This window comes from Sitophilus oryzae, unplaced genomic scaffold (genome assembly GCF_002938485.1).
Source record: "Sitophilus oryzae breed Bouriz unplaced genomic scaffold, Soryzae_2.0 scaffold_358_pilon_pilon, whole genome shotgun sequence".
Classification (NCBI taxonomy): Eukaryota; Metazoa; Arthropoda; class Insecta; order Coleoptera; family Curculionidae; genus Sitophilus; species Sitophilus oryzae.
In genome coordinates, this window is record NW_022146927.1 from 1,390,175 (window position 1) to 1,410,228 (window position 20,054).

The window sequence follows — 20,054 nt, forward strand, 5'->3', positions numbered from 1 at the left end:
TCATATTTTTTTGACGGTACTGTAAGTACCGACGGTATTCTACCAGCACCTGCTTCTTGTATCCGAGGCGGCATATTAATAACAAAAGAAGACGCGAAAAAGAAGAAGAACGATCGAAGAAACGCGCACCGCGATCGATTTTCATCCGTTTTATTTTTGTTTTTCGCGGGCTTCTATGACAGACGAAGAATATCGACGGAAACTGGTACGGTCAAATATCATCGACAGCAGAAGAAATAGAACTCCGTAGATTAAAGCAAATCAATTTTGAGTCGCTTCATTAAGCTTGACCGGCACAGCGTTGCCAACTTTTACATATTTTCTTTTAATCAAAATATTTGACGAAACAAAAATATATTAACTATAAATATATAAACAGTTATTATTTATATCAACAAAACTCACCTTCTTAACTCTTAAGGGATATAAAGCGTCATTACTATCGCTTTCCCGTTTAAAGTATTCTAATAAGATTGCGATGAGATTTTTGCAGCGGCTATTAAGCTATCTTGTACACTTTGCACTAAAAGAGGTTCTAAAAAGAACAATGTTCGACTGCAAGGTCTGCTAGTAAAAATTATTATAAGCTTAAAATATCACAACACAATTAATTTAAACAAAAAACTCGAAATACAAAACTAAAGTGTCAAAACAAATGACAATGTCAGGAAATAAATAAATAAATGTGGTAATTTTTTACAAAATATTTGTTGGCAGCTATTTCTGTCATAGTATTATTATTTAATTTTGATGACTTTCTCTTTAATTGAATATTTTATGGCAAAAAAATGGTTTAGACTTCAATGCTTCAAAAATGTATCAATGTAACACGCAAAACTGGTAGGTAAAATGTTAGGTGTAAGGGGGTTTTATATTATCAACAATTTTCAATTTTATATTAGTAGGTAAACAACTACAAACAAAATAAAACAGAATAAATGCAGATATTTATTGAGATCAGAATAGTTAAAATAATCAAAGAATTACAAGGTTTGTTCCAACCCCAAGTTTTAGAACGGTTCTGGAACCGTTCTGAAATCATTGGGACTAGTCTTATCCGCATACGTTAACTCGGCACTATTTTTGAACGATTCTAGATTGACAATCGGTTGGAACAGTTTCGGAACCGTTTTTAATATGTCTTGTCAAAACACCGGTTAAAATAACCTCACTTTTTGTTTGATGTAAGATGTAAACAAAACAAACCTTAATAATATTCTTCACAGATATTCTTATTAATTGTATAGAACAGTGGAAACTGTAAAAAGTGGTAAATTACTACAGTTTAACAAATATAGGAAGAGACTTGGGGATAGCACCGGTCGCGCACACGATAGAGAGAGAACGCATTCGGCGGAAGAGAGATGCAGTTACGCTACGAAAAATCTGATTGAAGCAAATTTGTGGGATGTCCACTGCGCATCGAGGGGCGTCTCTTATTTTATATTTCTCACGTCTCTAGCTATACTTGTTAAGTTGTACCTACATTAATAAATAATGGACACAAACCATAATTTTGGTAAGTTTCACTTGGTTAACTATTCGTTTTTTTTTGTTGAAAAGTGTGAACTGTAAAATGTTAAACCCGAGCTAAATTAAATCGACAAATTCTAAGTATAGAAAGAATTCTAAACACTAAAACCCATTAAACACCAAACAAATCCACAAAACAAAACAAGCAAAGGCTCCGGCCCAAATGTCAATCAGCTGATAAAATTTACTAACTGCGCATGTCAGTACAAACAGTTCTCTCTTACTGGCAAGTATCGAAATTCCGGTTCCGAAACCGTTCTAATAACGATCAGAAAATTGGTTGGAACGCAAAGAGAATCGTTCGAGAACGATCCCCATCAAGGTTGGAACGCTTTTAGCCCTATGCGCATGAACGGAACCGTTCCTGAACGGTTCTCAGCGGGGTTGGAACAAACCTACAATTTCAAATAAGTATACTAATCATTAAAATTTAAAATATATTACTTAACATAAATGAAGCAAGAAGGGTGTAAAGGGTAAATAGAACAAGATACGATTTCAATGGTTCTTGTATTGCTAGTTAAAGTAGTAGTAGATTTGCATCATACTGTGGACCTTTGATCTGAACTACTTTGGGAATCAATGGCTTATATGGTACTGTCATACCATGAGCTATGAGGTATTCTATTATTTCGAATATCTACTGTGAAATAGCGAGTAGTCTCTGGCGCGAAAACGAGAGAGACGTCTACAAATAAGGCCACGTTCACAATCTAACCGTAACGCCGAGCAACATCTTCATAAATAGTGCGCCAATCTCTCTCTGGTCCATTTGCGACTTGATTTAGCATTCACTGGACCATAAACTATCTTAATAAATAGAGCAGTGATTGGTGCAATTCATCGGAGTTTTCGTTTGCTTATTGAATTTTAGTAGTCTTAGATAAAATAGATTTATGACTTATCTTTATACTTTATAATATTTTACAAGCCACAGACATGTATAAACTATATCATATTAGCTTATCCAACATTTCCAATGATGGTGTAGCCTCCCTCACATATTTAGATACTCTCTTTGTAGTTGGGCCCATTTTGTCATCTATCGTTGACTTAAATGCGGGTCTAATAAGTTATCCATGCTAATTTCCTAATATCATAGTCCCATCACAGGTTCGCATAGGTCATGACTGGTAGTACATATTGATCGAACGTTAAGTATAAACAAGTCCAAATTAACGAACTAAAACAGCCAGCAATAAAGTATGTCTCAAAATCAATTTAGCAAAAACTAAAGTAATGTACAACAAACTGGTAGACAGAAAAGACATTATGATAAACAACACAATATTGGAAATAGTAGAAGAATATATATTTGTGGCAACTAATACACAACTCAAGATCTCTCCTATCAGAAATCAACAGAAGAATTAAGTTAGCATGGAAGAAACTCAATCATAAAAAATATAATATTCAATGCCCACAGACATGTATAAAATATAAATATCATCATCCATAACTCCTCTAGATGTTTTAATGGTCCATTCTCCGCATGCCACGTTGTATGATATCGCAAAGATAGAGTCATTTCCCGTAGGAAATTCCTACGAAAAAACGCACGCACAGCTCTGAGATTCAACGAATGTGAGCAATTTCCTCTATCAAGAACTATTTTTTATTTAAATAAAATAACTCGAATAAAATATTCCCAGATATTCCAGAGGTATTTCTCGAACTGAAATTATATTTCTAAGCCTACTGTAATGCATTTTTTATTCGGTCATACGGTATTCTTCAAATTTAGGATCATTATGTGTGTATAGAAACAATTTTCGATTTTTTTCCATGCCATTAGACAGGAGGCAGCCCCATATTCTGTTCTTTTTATCAATCAATCAAGTGAAATGGATTTAAAATTGTTTTAAAGTTCTTTTTGAATGGGAGGAGTGATTTATTTTCATTTATTTTCCTTTTTTTTTTCGTTTTTTATTGTAATGAAAATGCAAACACATATATATAAGTGAAACCGCGTATAAATAAAGGATTTCTTTTTAGTGCATTCAGAATATGATTTATAACTAATCTGTGTTACTCTATCCCAATTTAGGGCAAATATTTACAAGATTTCACTGGACGTCTTGTTTGTTGGTGCATCCAGACTGAACGCATTAAACTGTCAATTTGGCTGCCCGATACACGCATACAAATACGCACGGAACGCACACCCTCGCACAGGCAAAACGCTGCGGACCTAGAATAATATTGTTCCTGTCAAATGGCTAAAAGCCTGAGGGCCTACTATATGCGAGACTCTGTTTCAACAACTTACTGTTTTGAGTTTAATGGCTGATTAGGCAAGAATTACTCAATTTTTTCAGGCGGAAATAACGATAATGCAGCATTAGTTACCATCTTTGTAGCCTAGCAGCCCTAAAGACACTCGATTTCATTAAAGGACAGTTTTAGACTTAACTAGTAATAGAATTTTCTAGGTAAACTCTGTTTTTTTTTCTCAGGCAAGATTTCGACAGACGATGACAGAAGAAAAGCAGATGACGTCCCATACCAATCTATTTATTTTACTAAAAAAAGTTTCTAATAATTTTTAAGTTAACTATGGATGGGTTTAAATATAAATCCGTATGCGTCGTCTCTTGTTGTTTTTAACCAGTTTTATTGGTTTATTTCAAAAATGACAGATCGTATTTCAATTTTATTGGTTTAACGGAACGATGAACGACAAACGGACGCCGATGCGTATGAACTCGCCTTTAGATTTTTGACGCTTGTCAAAGTCTTGCAAAATTATAGGTTATAATTTTGTGCCAACTTTTGTCAAATACCTTGCGTTTTGGAAGATGATGCATTTTGATTCGTGTTATTACGTGTGTTTTGTGTCTTTTGAAGTCAAGTGGAGGAAAAATTGAGTGAAAATTAACTGTAGACCCAGAGCACAGTTTATGGTTAATACTCGCTGTCCAGGCAGAAAGTCTTATACGCCAATAAAGTTACCATCAATAAAGTTCCTATACCATCTCGTCGTAGATAAGTGCATCTCGAATATGGTAGAAGGGCCATACTAAAAACTGGAGTAGCTGTAAAATATCGACATCACACGATAAGTAAATCATGGATTTTAGTACTTTAATACTGCTTTAAAAAAATTAAGATTAACGTTAATTAATCAACCTTTAAGGTATAAAATTTGGTGTTATTATTAATAAAATAGTTTGCTTTATTTATGTTGTTTTATTTATTCCTGTGGAATATTACAATTTGTATTTGTACATAAGTTATATTGATAAATATAATCATAAATGCAGGAAGTTCCATAAAGCTTGAAAATAAGAAATAGTTCTATTTAATATTTTTTTGGTATGTGGTGTCTTGTTCTTGTTTTTTTTGTATTAACACATACCGTTTTTTATTAAATAAAATAACTCGATTACATTTTTTCAGTTTTATACTGTTTTTTTCACAATATTTTGAAGTAATCACTTGTCAGTCAAATTTTAAATAAATTTCCTGCTATGCGTTCCAGTTGTACCAACTTATTTCTCTTTGTAAAATAAAATAAACTACTTTGAAAAATTAAAATGACAGACACATCTATCACTGTCAAGGATCTTCTCGTTGGACAGACTATACGTGCGTGTCCTAAATACACTGGATGAACGTAGCTAAGTTACGTTAGACTGAGTATCGAAGCAGGAGGATAGTATACAGGATTCCTATAAACGTATGTCCTAAAATGCTTAGTTTCGGAGATACAGGATGTAGAAGTTTAATTTTTATTTCGATATTTTCTTCGATAACACTTTTTGAAAATGTTAAATTCATTCTCATTATAAATCATCCATTATACTCCGGTCTGATATTCCTGTAGTAGGCCCACCCCCTCTGAATCCTCTCGCGTTTCACCGCCAAAAATCAAACAAACCCCGCTGTCTGAGGGGGTGAGGGGGACGCTCCCATCAGACTACTCCCGAAATACGCCAACAATAATATCGGGTTTCGTAAACAAACCACCCTGCCCCTTCGGGTCGTACACCCCCTCACCGCGGCTTCTCTAGTTAAACAAAAGCCGGAAGAAAGGCATCCTTGCACCCCCTGTGGAAAACCTAACTTAAAAGTCAAAGGTGAGATGTGTCGTGTCGTTGATATTGTTGTTGTTGTTTCATTAGACAGACAGTCTGGAATGAAGTAAGGGAGGTATGGAGGTGCTAAATTTGGTTGACGAATGGTGAAAGGACCCATATAACACAACACAATCCTATAGATATCTTGAGGATATCCAATAAGGGTATAGTGAATATCTTAGGGATATCCAAAAACCAGAGGAGGATATTTATGGGATATCCAGATGGGACAAAAAAAGTCATGTTCGAGACATCCCTAGGCAAGCCTTTTACGATTATTTGGGATATTTATAGGATAATACAAGGATGATGTTGGGAGCATTAAAGAATATTTTTAGGACATTATATGAGGGCTGTTATTTGACAATACTTACTTCATCCTTAGTTTATAGTAAAAACGTTCGTGATTTAGTTTTATTTAGCCACATTTTGACGTTATTCATTGGATATTTTTATTAACAGTTCTAAAATATACCTACATATTATGTCAATGAATTTTGCGTCAAAGTTTAGAAGTTTATTTGTATTAGTACAGAGTTAATATAGTGTTAATTAGTTAGTATAGTGTAGAGTTAAGAGCTTTCAATTTATACTGTACCATCGAAAAAAAACGGCGTTCAATTGGCTTGAAAATTACGATTGATGACATTCCCCATATAATTTTACATACAAAATAACAGCAATCTTCATTTCCAAGCCACCTCTGACGCCGTTTTTTTCGATCGTATGGTATTATACAAGATTATACTACTCTTTATGGAGTCTAGCAGTTTATGTCTAGCAGCAACAGTTTACATCGTAATTGCGTGGTTCTGAATGAAGCTTAAGGAGATTTATTATTTTTTCTTGGATATCGATGACATCCTGTTAGTCCGACTAAAATCCTAAGTAGTTCTGAATAGTCTAAACTGTACTGCATTGCACAAAAGTCAAAATATTTGCCAAATTTTTCGGACTGTGTATTTGTGATTAATGCGAATATTTAGTGTGATCTTTTCCCAATTTTTCAGTTTTTTATTAACATTATTTCAAAAGAAATATCAATTATTTTAAAGCCCTGCAACAATAGCCTATATTTTCTTATTCTACGTCTTTTAATTTATTAGCAGCATTTTATTTAACAGCAGTTTTAACAAAATCGGTGACATGACGAAAATCGCGAAAAAAAAGTCGAAAAAATGTCCATTTTTGATTTTTGGCTATTTTTTACACATTTTCAAAGGCCTTAGAAAAATAGTAACCATAGCCATAGGATTATGAAAACTACAGCATTTAGTACGCAGGGGTTGAGCTCAGGTGGCCTAGGGCTTTTGTTATTTTTAAATGAGAAATAATTTTAAAAAGCACATTTTTTGAATAAAACGTTTTTACATGAATTTCTCTATCAATAAATTTCATATACTTGGTTATCAAACCGTGATCCCGTAGATTACTTAAATACCTACAAATTTAATAAAAAAATAAAAATGAACACATTTTTGAACACAACAAAATAATATCAACTAAATAAAACTAGAAAACGTCATTTTACTGCATCACAAGCAGGGTTCGGAAGTAGTTAATTAAGACGTAATTTACCTGATCAACTACGTGTAGTTTTTCTTCAAAAACTACGTCTTTTCCCGTTCATTAACTACATGAAAACTACGTTAATAAACTATGTATTGATATTATGAATAATTTTGTATGAGGTATAATAGAGATAATATGACGTAAACATTATATTTAAAGCCATATTTCTTCTGTTTTCTTAAATACATTATGTGTTTTTAAAGCTTCAACTTACTATAACCTCACCTCAAACCTTTGATATTTGAAAGTTACATACATAATTTACATAAACTACACCCTCTACATAAACTACATTAACTACATGTAATGTAGTTTATGTAGTTTTTAAAAGTAACATGTAGTTTTCCGAACCCTGATCACAAGCAAATAAAAATTAATACGTAGCCAAGAGTCATAATTCAGGATTTCTCTGGGGGGTGCCCAGCAGCACCTGGGGGGGGGGCGGCACCCACGGGCACCCCTGTAGTTGCGCCAATGCTCATTTCTCTAATTTACCCTGTAACGATAGTTACCATTCCTTTTTCCAAATTTTAATAAAATAGAAGAATAGAACAAACGCCTTATAGCAAGCTGTCATCTATAACGACTTCCCGACGTTTCTACCCTCTCTTCCCAGGTGTCATCATCAGGTGCATGGTGGAAAATAGTGGTTTAGTCGATTATTTCACACGGTCAAGGCACAGGTGGGTACACCACCTGAATTGCGTGGTATTCGTGGATTTTTTGCGCTGTTTCGTGTCGTTTGCGGTTATGCTGGGTACCCAACCGAGTACCCCACGTTGTCGAGTGATAAGATAAGACGAATTGGTGCAGAAAATCGTGGTATTAAGGTATAGATAAGGGTTTCCTGATTTTTTTCACTTGATTAATTAATAAGCGTGATTTATTTTACTTAAATTAGCTCAAAAATTTTGAAAAAAATTATAAAAAATCTTCTGTATACGGGGTGTCCCAATATTCTTTGTACATAGAAGTACTAAGTATTTTTGGAGTAAAAATAGGATAATTTGGCACAATTTACCTCTCTAAAAGTATTTATTTTGTTCGTTAGAGGGTAAGAATAAGAACAAACCCAAACGTTAAATAATTCAAAATTTATGAAGCTTATTATCAGAAATTATTTGTGACACTGACATAAACATTCAATATCCAATAAAAAATCAAACATTCTAGCTACAAAAGGAGCGAACACTCCTCTAACTGGACCAGAACCAGAACCTTCTGCTTCCCAAGTGGAAACCATCTTAAAGCAGAACTCAAGAACTTGGAAGACTCTATCCGTAACATGGAATAGAACGTCCTCCAACGGTCTAAGACACTCAAAGAAATTTCTCAGGATTTACCCGTTAAAAATTTTTAAATATACTTTACTTACAAAAAATATGAATTTTTTAACTCTCCATCTACTGAAAAAAATAATATACAGGGTATTCTATTTAAGAAAACAAAGAATATTTTTTATTTTAGAAAGTTTGGCGTTAGAATGCGTCTATGATTTACGATTTCCACATTTATACCAAAGTAAGTACAGACCATCTAAACTAAATACATAATATAGTTTTGATTTCAGGACAGTTCTTGTATTTTTAACATTTTTTTTAAGAAATGCTAAAAAATATGTTTTTTATTCATTTATTTATATCTCTGAAACTATCCAAATATGTTTACTAATATCTTAGAATTATGTAAAATGATCTAAAAAGAAGACAAAAATGCAGTAATAAACGATCCACCCACACTTTTTTGACCCACCCTGTAGAAGTTAAAATATTTTCATAAAATACATCCTCCTACATACTTTTTTTTGCACTTAAACAAAATTTTCAAGTTTTTTATTCTAGGAGCTACCTACACTTTTGCCGGACCTTGTATATGTCCACGGAATATTGGAACACTCTGTATCCTGGATAAGAATCAAATGCGTCAAAATGTTAAAATGTTTTTTTCAGATGAAAAATATACAGGGTTGTTCACCACATACGACACGGAGTATTGTAGCTAAACGATGAGATTTTTACAAATTGTAAGTTTGGGGTTCGTTGAAGGACTATTAGAGCTACAATTTAAAAATATTTTTACAAGATACAGAGTGTCCCGAATAAATAAAAAATATCAAAGTTGTATTTTTTTAAATGGAACACCCTGTATATTATTACATTTTTAGTTTCTACGATTAAAATAAAGGTAAATTTGATTAAGGTTTATTATACTTAAACCTTACCGTTTTTGAAATATTTTCAATTTTGTGAAATTGCAGTAAAATTTTAAAGCTTCATTTCTCCAAGGGTATCAATGTTTTTAATACTAAATATTTAATGAAGTTTATTTATTGATCAGTTATTGTGTTGCAATAATAAAAATAATACTACCTTATACAGAGTGTCTAAAAATTTATTTTAAATAATTATTAGCTTCAAACGGCAATAACTTTTAGGAGAATCAGATGCACAATTAAATTGTCTATCAAATTGTATTATACCATTGTTTACCTATCCCTTCAAGTTTTCGTAGAAAATGCATTTTCTTATAATTTAGACCTCATTTATAAATATATCCATGGAATATTGACATTTTAGATTGTTTTTAAAGCAACAAATGTACAAAATGTACAGACTAGTAATATTATCGTTTTTAGCAAAACGATAATACCGTATGATCCAGAAAAAACGGCGTCAGCGATGGCTATGGAATGAAGATCGCTGTCATTTTAAATGTAAATTTATATGGGAAATGTCATTGATGTTCATTTCTCAGCCAACTGGACGCCGTTTTTTTTCGATCATACGGTATTACTAGCCCATTTGTATGCAAAAAGAAAACTATTTAAATCTTTATAAAAGAGTATACCATTAATTAAATATAACACCATTATTTCCGCCCATATACTAATTAATGGCACACTTAATTGTGTTCGTTAATAAATTATTATAAATAAATGTGGATTTTTGAGTCAGAAATCAATATAATAATAAGTTATCAAATTAAAGTCTTTGTTGTTATAAATAAGCATTTATTAAAAAATGAAATATCATTTATAAGGTGTTACTTTTTATCACACTGGCTAATGCCCATACAAAATTCAGTTTTTTAGTATTTGGAGCAATTATTATTAATCAACGCAAACAGTCAGTTAATGTAGTTTGAATACTGGAATCATATTAATTGGTCCTCTTTGACAAATATTTAAACAGTTTTTTTTTATTTTTCAATGAAATAAACTTATTATATCGACAATATTAGTATCTGTACTCTTTAAAAATTTCGTACATCTTTAAAAATAATCTGAAATGTCAGTATTCCATAGGTATATTGATAAATTGATAAAGAAGTTTTAAATTACAAGAAAATGCATTTTCTACGGAAACTTAAAGAGGTAGGTAAAAAATGGTATAATATAATTTGATAGACAATTAAATTGTGCATCTGATTCTCGTAAAATATACAGGGTGTTCCATTTAAATTAAACAAGTTATTGCCGTTTGAAACTAAAAATTATTTAAAATAAATTTTTAGACACTCTGTATAAGGTAGTATTATTTTTATTATTGCAACACAATAACTGATCAGTAAATAAACTTCAGTAAATATTTAGTATTAAAACTTTGATACCCCTTGGAGAAATGAAGCCTTAAAATTTTTACTGCAATTTCACAAAATTGAAAATATTTCAAAAACGGTAAGGTTTAAGTATAATAAATCTTAATCAAATTTACCTTTATTTTAATCGTAGAAACTAAAAATGTAATAATATACAGGGTGTTCCATTTAAAAAAATACAACTTTGATATTTTTTACTTATTTGGGACACTCTGTATCTTGTAAAATTATTTTTAAATTGTACCTCTTATAGTCCTTCATCGAACCCAAAACTTACAATTTGTAAAAATCTCATCGTTTAGCTACAATACTCCGTGTCGTATGTGGTGAACAACCCTGTATTATTTTTTATTTTCCTCTGTATTTTTTCAATACAAGCTTCTGTCCTCTAACCTAGCCAATGACATCAATGACAATCCCACACAACTGTCAATAAAACACTGAAAATCATTTAATCCTGATGATAGTGGCGCCAACTGCTCTTATAAGTTACCAGATCGACACGAAGAGACTATTTTGGACAAGTCAAAACATCATAACACCCAAAAATCGCTGTGCATTAAAAATAAAAGAAATAAAAAGCGTGTCATGTGTCCAGATGAAAGATCAGTAGCACAGTTTTTTTATATCTATACACTAAGAAAAAATGAGAAACGGTTATAAATAAAGCATTTTAAATATTTATACAAGGCTTAATGCATTCCGCACATAAATCAGTCCAAGTTTTTCGATTCAGAATCGATAAACAAGTCCCGAGAGAACAGATTTGATAAAAATGGGACACATTCAGAGACCTTGTAGCGATTTATTTGTTTCGGATACTGTGTTTATTAAAGTCGACCGGAATCCAAAAAATATTGTAGAAAATGGGTAAAAATAATCTTAAGTTAGTTTTTACCTTATTAAAACATAAAATACTAAAAAAATATCTAAATCAACCTTGAAAGTATTTTTGTATAACTTTACCCAACAAATTTTTGTATAAAATATATAATAAATAAAATCCTACCTTTTGAAATTCCAGTAATAGAGACTATTTCGCACAAAAACACACTAAAGTCACATTTTTCACTATTTTCACTACTAATTTCTTAAAATACACTTTAAAATTGCAACAAAACATTTAATCAACAAGATTTACTGCCATTTTATATTGCAATTGACAGAAGGTAGCGGAATTGTTCATTTTTTTGTTCTGACCGAGTTGCTAGGTTTCTGTAATTCAATTCAAAGCCAACTAAGTTAGAGTTTTACCTAAACTCGCTAAATTAATGTTGATAATGGATTATTTTTAGCTAAAACCTTTGAAAAATGCCAAAAATACTAAAAAAAATATTTATTTTAATTGCATGCATTTTTCTATTAAATTTAATTAAATTATTTTTATTTAATACTATTATCTATACTGATAAATAAAATCCTTAAGTGACTGACTCACTGATTAATCACGATCCTGCTCAAACCACTCAACGTAAGAAGCTCAATTTTGGCATACAGGTTGATTCTAGGGTGTAGAGGTTCGATAAGAAAGGATTTTTCGAAATTCCAGTTCCAAGAGGGTGAAACCACCCCTCAAATATTACAATATTTTTTATTTAAAAAACGGTCAAGTTTCCGAAAAAACGCTTAAACACCTATATTTTATTTTGTTTTTTTACATATTTTAAGATTTTCTAAAAATGTATACAGGGTGTTTCGAAAAATCTGGTCATTGATTAATCACGATCCTGCTTTAAAGCGCTTGCCGTAAAAAGCTGATTTTTGGAAAACGGATTGACTTTAAGGTGTAGAGGTTCGATAAGAAGGGATTTTTCGAAACTCCAATTCTAAGGGGGTAAAACCACCCCTCAAATATTAGAATAATTTTTTTTTAAAAACCGGTGAGTTTTTCGGAAAAACTCTTAAACTCGTATATCTTATTTTGTTGTTTTACATATTTTAAGATTTTTTAAAAAATTATACAGGGTGTTTCATAAAATATGACCATTGAATCACGATTCTGCTTAAACTGCTTGACGTTTAAAGCTGATTTTTGGCAAACGGATTGACTGTGGGTTGTAGAGGTTCGATAAGGAGGGGGTTTCTCGAATCTCAAATTCCAAGAGGGTGAAAACGCCCCTCAAATATTACAATATGTTATTTAAAAAAAACGGTTAGTATTTCGGGAAAACGCTTGGACAGGTATAATTTATTTTGTTTTTTTTTACATATTTTGAAATTTTTAAAAAATCATACAGGGTGTTCCAAAAAGTTGGGTAATTGATTAACCACGATTCTGCTTAAACTGCTTGACGTAAAAAGCTTATTTTTGGCAAACGGCTTTTTCGAAAGTCAAATTCCAACGAGATGAAACTACCCCTCAAATAATACCAGGTTATACAATAATATCGCCATATTGTTTTTTCCATAGATTTAGGAAGAACAGATATCACATTGTGCATTTTAACCCGATCAAACAATCGGAGGTTGACTACGTACTGTAAAAACCAACTGAGATAGAGAAGGCGACATTGCCACGTCTCAAATTTGCGCCTATCTACTTAGTTTGATTTGCAGAAAAGGTGACTTTAAAACCTTCACCGGATATCGATAAATCTCAATTTCTTAATTAAATTAATAGTTTATTTTTAAAGAAGCATGCGTAATAGTATGTTATTAACCAGAGGATATATGCGTTACTATTAAAGGACATGTTTACTGTTTAATGTGCTGAAACGTCTAGAACTATTGGCAACGTCGCTGCTAGTCTTCCAGAATGAAATGAGCCGTCCGTCCCACCACCCCTCGCGACGGCCCTTGGTCCGTTATAGCGTACTACGTTTAGCTTACGGTGTGTTTGAAGTCGGAATCAAGTCCGAAGTGAACTTTTCAGTGTTTTTCAGTAGTTTTTGCTTTTGTTTAACGTACTTTTGAATCTGCGAATTTTCAATATGGTACGACAGTGTCAAATGTGTGGAAAAATAAGCTCAAATTACCCGAATTTGTCTTTTCACAGGTAGGTATTGTTTCCGCCGCGCCGTAATCGCCGTACATAGGCGTCTCACAAGGGAGCCTCTCACAATTAAAATAATTTCTAATTATATTTGTTGAATTTTGAGCTACTAAAACAAGAACGTAGTAGCCGGTAATTGAATTATAATTCGTCTCAATTACTATTTAACTATTGTAGATCATAACAAATTTGAATATAAACGTTGCATTTGAAACTTTATTATAAGCCAGAAAGCGACATTTTTTTTCTTAAAATTGCGTCATATTTTGGTCATTATATACGATATTCTAAAGGAATTTTGCTCAACAAATAAACAAAGGTGTTTACCCGCCCCTTTTTACATTTTATTGCATTATTATATCTGCCCCTTCGGCCTCGTTTAATCAATTTTTACCACCGTACAAATACCTCTTCCTAGAGTTATTTGTACGGTGTGTTCTTTTTTTAGAATGGGACGAACTGTAAATAATTCTTAGGCTACTAGTTTTATACATACCTATATACAGAGTGACCCAGGCCTCCAAAAAAGCTTTTTACCTATTACGTTATAGGTTTGTAATTTTTATTTCAATTTTTTACATAAGATGGGGGCCATTGTAACGCACATTTTCAAAATATTTTTGTCAACATACAAGGTGATTCTCGGGATGATTCAAATCGCAATACATATGCTTAATACAGTTCATGAAGATTGGGACATTTAATTAAAATTTGATTGTCTGATGAAGCTACCTTTAAAAGTAATGGATTTGTAAATAAACGTAATATTCATTATTATGCAACAGAAATCCCATACTGTAGCACACAGATTTGATACTTTTAATGATAAATGCCTTCTATTGAGAGACTGAAAGGTAATACCTCGTATCAGAGCCATCATAATACAAGAAGAAGACCAAAAGTCAAATCTTGTCTTATATTTTCAAAAAAACACAATTTTCTCATTAAATATTGATTTTAGGTATAGGAAGTTATTAATAATACAAGATTAAACAACTATTACATAGTACTTTACAGGGAGCTATCGATTGCGAACTAACTAAATCGTTACTAATTACTAATTTTAAAAAGTTCTTTTTAAGATCAAAAAAGGTAAAACTAAAACCTAAATTATCATTTGAGATTAAACGGGAAGTTCTAAATAATGTTGCCTATTCTAAACAAGAAAAATGTATTTATAAGTTTTATAACATCTCTAATTAAATTTGGACGAAAATAATATTTCTGTTTGCTGTAGGTAATTTTCTCAGGGAAAATACGTAAATAAAAATGACTTTTTAAGTAAAAAAAAAGTTATTCCAAAAAAGGACTGTCCTTTTCAAAAAAGGACAGGTGGCAACCCTAGGTATTTCTGGAATGGAAATTTAATGGCAAATCTACAACTTTAGTTTGAAAATATGTTCCGGCCCCCTATGTTTACAAAAATGTCTAAAATGTGCTTTACCATTGCCTCCATATTCTGAAAAAAAAAATTGAAAGAAAAGTCACCAACCGCAAACCTAATATTGAACTGTTTCGGAAGCCTGAGTCACCCTGTAAATATTCAAAAGTAACTGAAAGTTTATATAGAATTAACTGAAAGTTTAAATTGAAAATCGACGTTGGAGCGATTTTCGAAAACTACCTACTTACGTTTTAACATAAGTATATGTGGGATATTAATTATATTATTATATTAGACCTTATAACAAAACTCATCTGACGAAAAAGTGTTAATGTAGTATATTAATATGGAGTAAACATTTTACTAATTACTTTACTTTTACTTTACTAATTAAATTCGTTCCAAAAAACGATACGCCACTGGCCATTAGAACAATCCAAATGCGCCTAGTTGCCGGGGTCGGAAATTTTAGACTTCTCTGCCTCTTCTGTCCTTGTTTGACACATTGGAATGTTTGATACACTACCAACGAGTATTTATGAATGAGATGTTCGGTCTATATTTATAATGTCTTTGGTTTTTTCCCATGCTGACATAAATGTGAGAAAATTTTATCCAGTTTGTATGTTAATGGAAATTCTTGCTTTGCTTTATCATCACCATTGCAAATGATTAATTCGACGCGAACGAAGTTGCGGGTACACGCTAGTTAAATATATTTTTCGTTTACCTATTTATTTCTTTTCGACATCAAGAACTTTGGTTTAGTTATGGTATGTATGTAATAAGACGTGTTGAAAGATAAAAATGTATTTATTAATTTTTTATTAAATGTTAAAATCTTTCGAATTGCGGACTTTTTGACAGCAACATTGCTTTAAACTGGGACATCCTTAATTATTAAACACCGTTAAAGTGAAAAAATAAATTTAGGAAAAACAATAAATACTCCTTCTACAAATTAAAACAATTTATATTGTCCAAAACTGCCAGAAACCTTCATATTATTGTCTTCTTTTTGGGTAAAAATCCTTCAGCCTTCAAATTTTCCTTCAATCCGTCATATTCAAGGAAATTCTTCAATTCTGACAACACCGGTCCGGTTTTTTCAAAATCTGCGATGTTTTTGAAAGACACGAAGGACACTTAACCGCCAAATCACCACAAATCTATCGATCTTGGGTCCCTTACCCTTGCACTGTCGATATAACAAGAGCTCATGAATAAGCAGATGTAATTTGCTGAGTGCTAGCCAATCTGCGGTGGTAATAGTCGTAGTAATACTGTAGTAGTGTGCACACTGGCTGTGTGTTTGTCTATCTAACTGGGGAGTCTGTTCTCGGGTCGTCCTGTGCCCTTTTTACTCACACACATACACACTAGCATTGATAAGCGAGAGATGAATATATACAGATGAAATTAAAGCTAATATTTACAGTGGAAAGATGGGATATAATGCTACGAAAGCAGGATAAAGTTTGATAATATGATTTGATTGCCATTGATTGGATCAAGTCAAGTCTTGTGGAAAATAGCGCATAATCGATGTAATTTTTTCGGTAACTAACTTTACATATAAATTGTGTATTGTGTCTCTCTTTCTTGAGTTATATATATATATATATATATATATATATATATATATATATATATATATATATATATATATATATATATATATATATATATATATATATATATATATATATATATATATATATATATATATATGAAATGAACAAAATTCTTACAGCTTTTAGTGTATATCAATAAATAATATTTTCTTGCCTTTAGCTGTGTATTTTTCTAATTTCGAAAAATCGAAAGTAGAGCAAAAATTAAAAAAAATAAATCAAAAAGTAAAAAGAAAATTGTTTTGCTTGTCGTAAAGGGGGAACCAAGCTCCCACTCCCACAACCGGTTTCTGGGCCTACCCTTCATCCCAGGTGGGCTGTCCAGGGGCTGGTTCTCACCGATACAGCAAGCAAAACTTCTTCTATCTGACAGACGATGTCGTAAAGTGTCGGTGAGATATTAGTGCATCTCCCGTCAAAAGATGGTAAAGAGCGTTTTCGGCCCGCTCAAATATATGAAAATGAACAAAATTCTTACAGCTTTGGTGTATATTAATAAATAATATTTTCTTGCCTTTAACTGTGTATTTTTTCTAATTTCGAAAAATCGAAAGTAGAGCAAAAATTAAAAAAAAAATAAATAAAAAGTAAAAAGAAAATTGTTTTGCTTGTCGTAAAGGGGGGAACCAAGCTCCACTCCCACAACCGGTTTCTGGGTATCGGTGAGAACCAGCCCCTGGACAGCCCACCTGATGAAGGGTAGGCCCAGAAACCGGAAAATATATATATATATATATATATATATATATATATATATATATATATATATATATATATATATATATATATATATATATATATATATATATATATACATAACATACAGTCTCTTAGCCAGTATCTGAGACGGTTTTATAGAGGTTAGTTCTCCATCTCCGATATCGATCCTACCAAAATAAACTAATTTTAGATGTTTACAGAAAACCCACAAATACAGATAGAATACTTAAATTTCGCATCTCATTACAGTTTTAGTGTAAAAAAGGTGTCAGTTTCAGCAGTGTTTACAAAATCTTGGCGACGCCCCTGGCCTTACACGGAGCCCTAAAATTCACTTTCGACCTTTGTGCCCTTATTCCAGATCGTAAAATTCCAGGCACAGGTGTGCCAGAGCCGGATAATTACTTTTATGGTGGTTTCTTGTCCATTTACACAAGTTTATTCTTTGGTTATCAGTAGGGTGCGTTACCAGGGGGGTGACAGTAAACCGAAAAATTGGAAACAGTTGTGGCGCGGTTCTACCCAGGCAGAAAGCATGGCCTTCTAGACTGTCCTAAACAAAAATCTGAATATTTCTCTATGATTTCTGTCAATTTCTGCTACGGAACATTTTTATGCACGTCGGCGTCCTGTTCTTTTGTCTTTTGTCTGTGTGTCAGCGTCAGCTCCCGAGGCCTCTGGCAATGGGCAAGGTCGGGCGCCATTTTAATTTTTGCCGTTTAGATTTGATTGGAAGTTTGTTTCTAATATTTCGGCTGAAATTTATAAGCACAAAGATGTTTTTTGATATAAAGTTCCTTGTTAACACTTTAATAAAGTATATATGATATTAATTACATGAAGAAAATGATGAAATCGACGTTTCTGCGTGTAGTAGGTATAGACCATATTATATGTAAAAAATAGGTAATATATTAACTGTTTTATATTTTTTTAACAAACCAAGGATCTTGGGATATTCTTTGCCAGGAGATTTTTTCCGTATCTCTACTTTAAAGACTGATCGGTGATTTTGAGCAATTGAAAGCAAATTATGCAAGGTAAATTATGATTATTGAACTATTATTAGCCTACATTAATTTTCTACAAGATGAACAGAAATGCGTAATTACATATCGCATAGGTACCTATTATGTATTTTCATAGCAATAATGCATGTAGATTATTTTTAAATGTAGTTTTTTAATGTAATTTTCATGTATGTAGATTATTTTTAAAATACAAATGAGGTATTAGATGTATATGTATCATATTTTTTATTAATTTTATTTTCATTCAAGTCCTGTTTGATTTAATTCACAAAAGTCTTATGTACCTATATTTATGTTTTTACATATTTTTTTTTTTGATTCAAGGTTTGTGTGGGTTCCGGTTGCCTTTTTCCTGCTTCCAGTTATTTAGTTTTATGCCTGTGAAGCTGTGAAAACATTTATTTATCTTCAAGTTTCTGTAAGTCAATGCACTGTTACTTTACTAATTCACTTTAACACAGTATCTCTGATATTATTTAAATATTTGATATTGATACAGTAGTTTATTGGTTTATAGCTCTTTAATTGTGTTGATTTGTATATTTACATTGTTTTAAATTCCAAATAAATATTTTTGAGTAATTTTGTTGTATTATTTGCTACTAGAAAGAGTAAAAAGTATATTAACCCTCATTTAAACCTTCTGAACAGCCCGCCATTAAAAACCGGGAACGGAAATAAATTTCATAAAATTGAAATTGTCATGTCTATGTCATGTCAAATGTCCCAGCCGCCATATCTGAAAATTAGTTACCCAGGCAGCCACGCTGTTTCTATAATTTAACATTGACTTGACACTTCTTCTTGTATTTATTATTTTATGTGCGTTACTACATAAGAAGTGGAACGGTTCATTAAATATTTCATTCATGGATTTCAGAAAATATCCCTTGAGTAAAGCAAAGTAACTGCTAAAAAATAAGTGTTCTTGTAAGTTCTATTTAGATATTTCAAATAGTTCTTTTTAAGTAAAACTTCTTTACGCGGCTAAGAAAATCACTATATGATTAACCAAACCACATAATAAACTTGATATTGTATCAACCTTGTGTGCTAGGCAGTAAATTTTCACTTATAATATTACAAGAGCTTAAATTATTTTCGGAAATTTTTTTGAGGGCACGAATATTTTGAAAATTATCCCGAGTCGAAGACGAGGGATAATTTTCCTAAAATATTCGTGCCCGAAAGAAAATTTCCAGGAATAATTTAAGCTTGCGTGGTATTCGGTAAGAAAATTTCACACCTAAATTTGAAAAAAATTAATCCAACATGACATTTTAAAATAATTTCAATTTGTTAAGTTGGCCAAAGGTATTGATGTTTTGACATATTATGTGTTTTGTCATTTTTGTTTTGCGATTCTGTCATTAAGCTATTACTAGTTTTTAAAACGTCTGTACGTAGAGTAAGAGTGTATAGCGAAATGTCGCGATTTGGAAAAGTAAACCAACAAGTCATTAAAGAAGAAATTGAGAAAATATAAAACCAGATAACACCCGAAAATCAAAA

The 20,054-nt window shown here is 31.8% G+C and overlaps 1 long non-coding RNA gene across 1 annotated transcript in view; it reads right to left on the reverse strand.

Annotated features, from left to right (window-relative positions):
• Nucleotides 1-11,916, reverse strand: part of LOC115884921 — a 53,684-nt gene extending 41,768 nt beyond the window's left edge. The window contains exon 1 of the long non-coding RNA XR_004050631.1: nucleotides 11,791-11,916. This is a non-coding gene — a long non-coding RNA (uncharacterized LOC115884921). The remainder of the gene's footprint in view (nucleotides 1-11,790) is intronic.
• Between the last annotated feature and the right edge of the window lie 8,138 nt (nucleotides 11,917-20,054).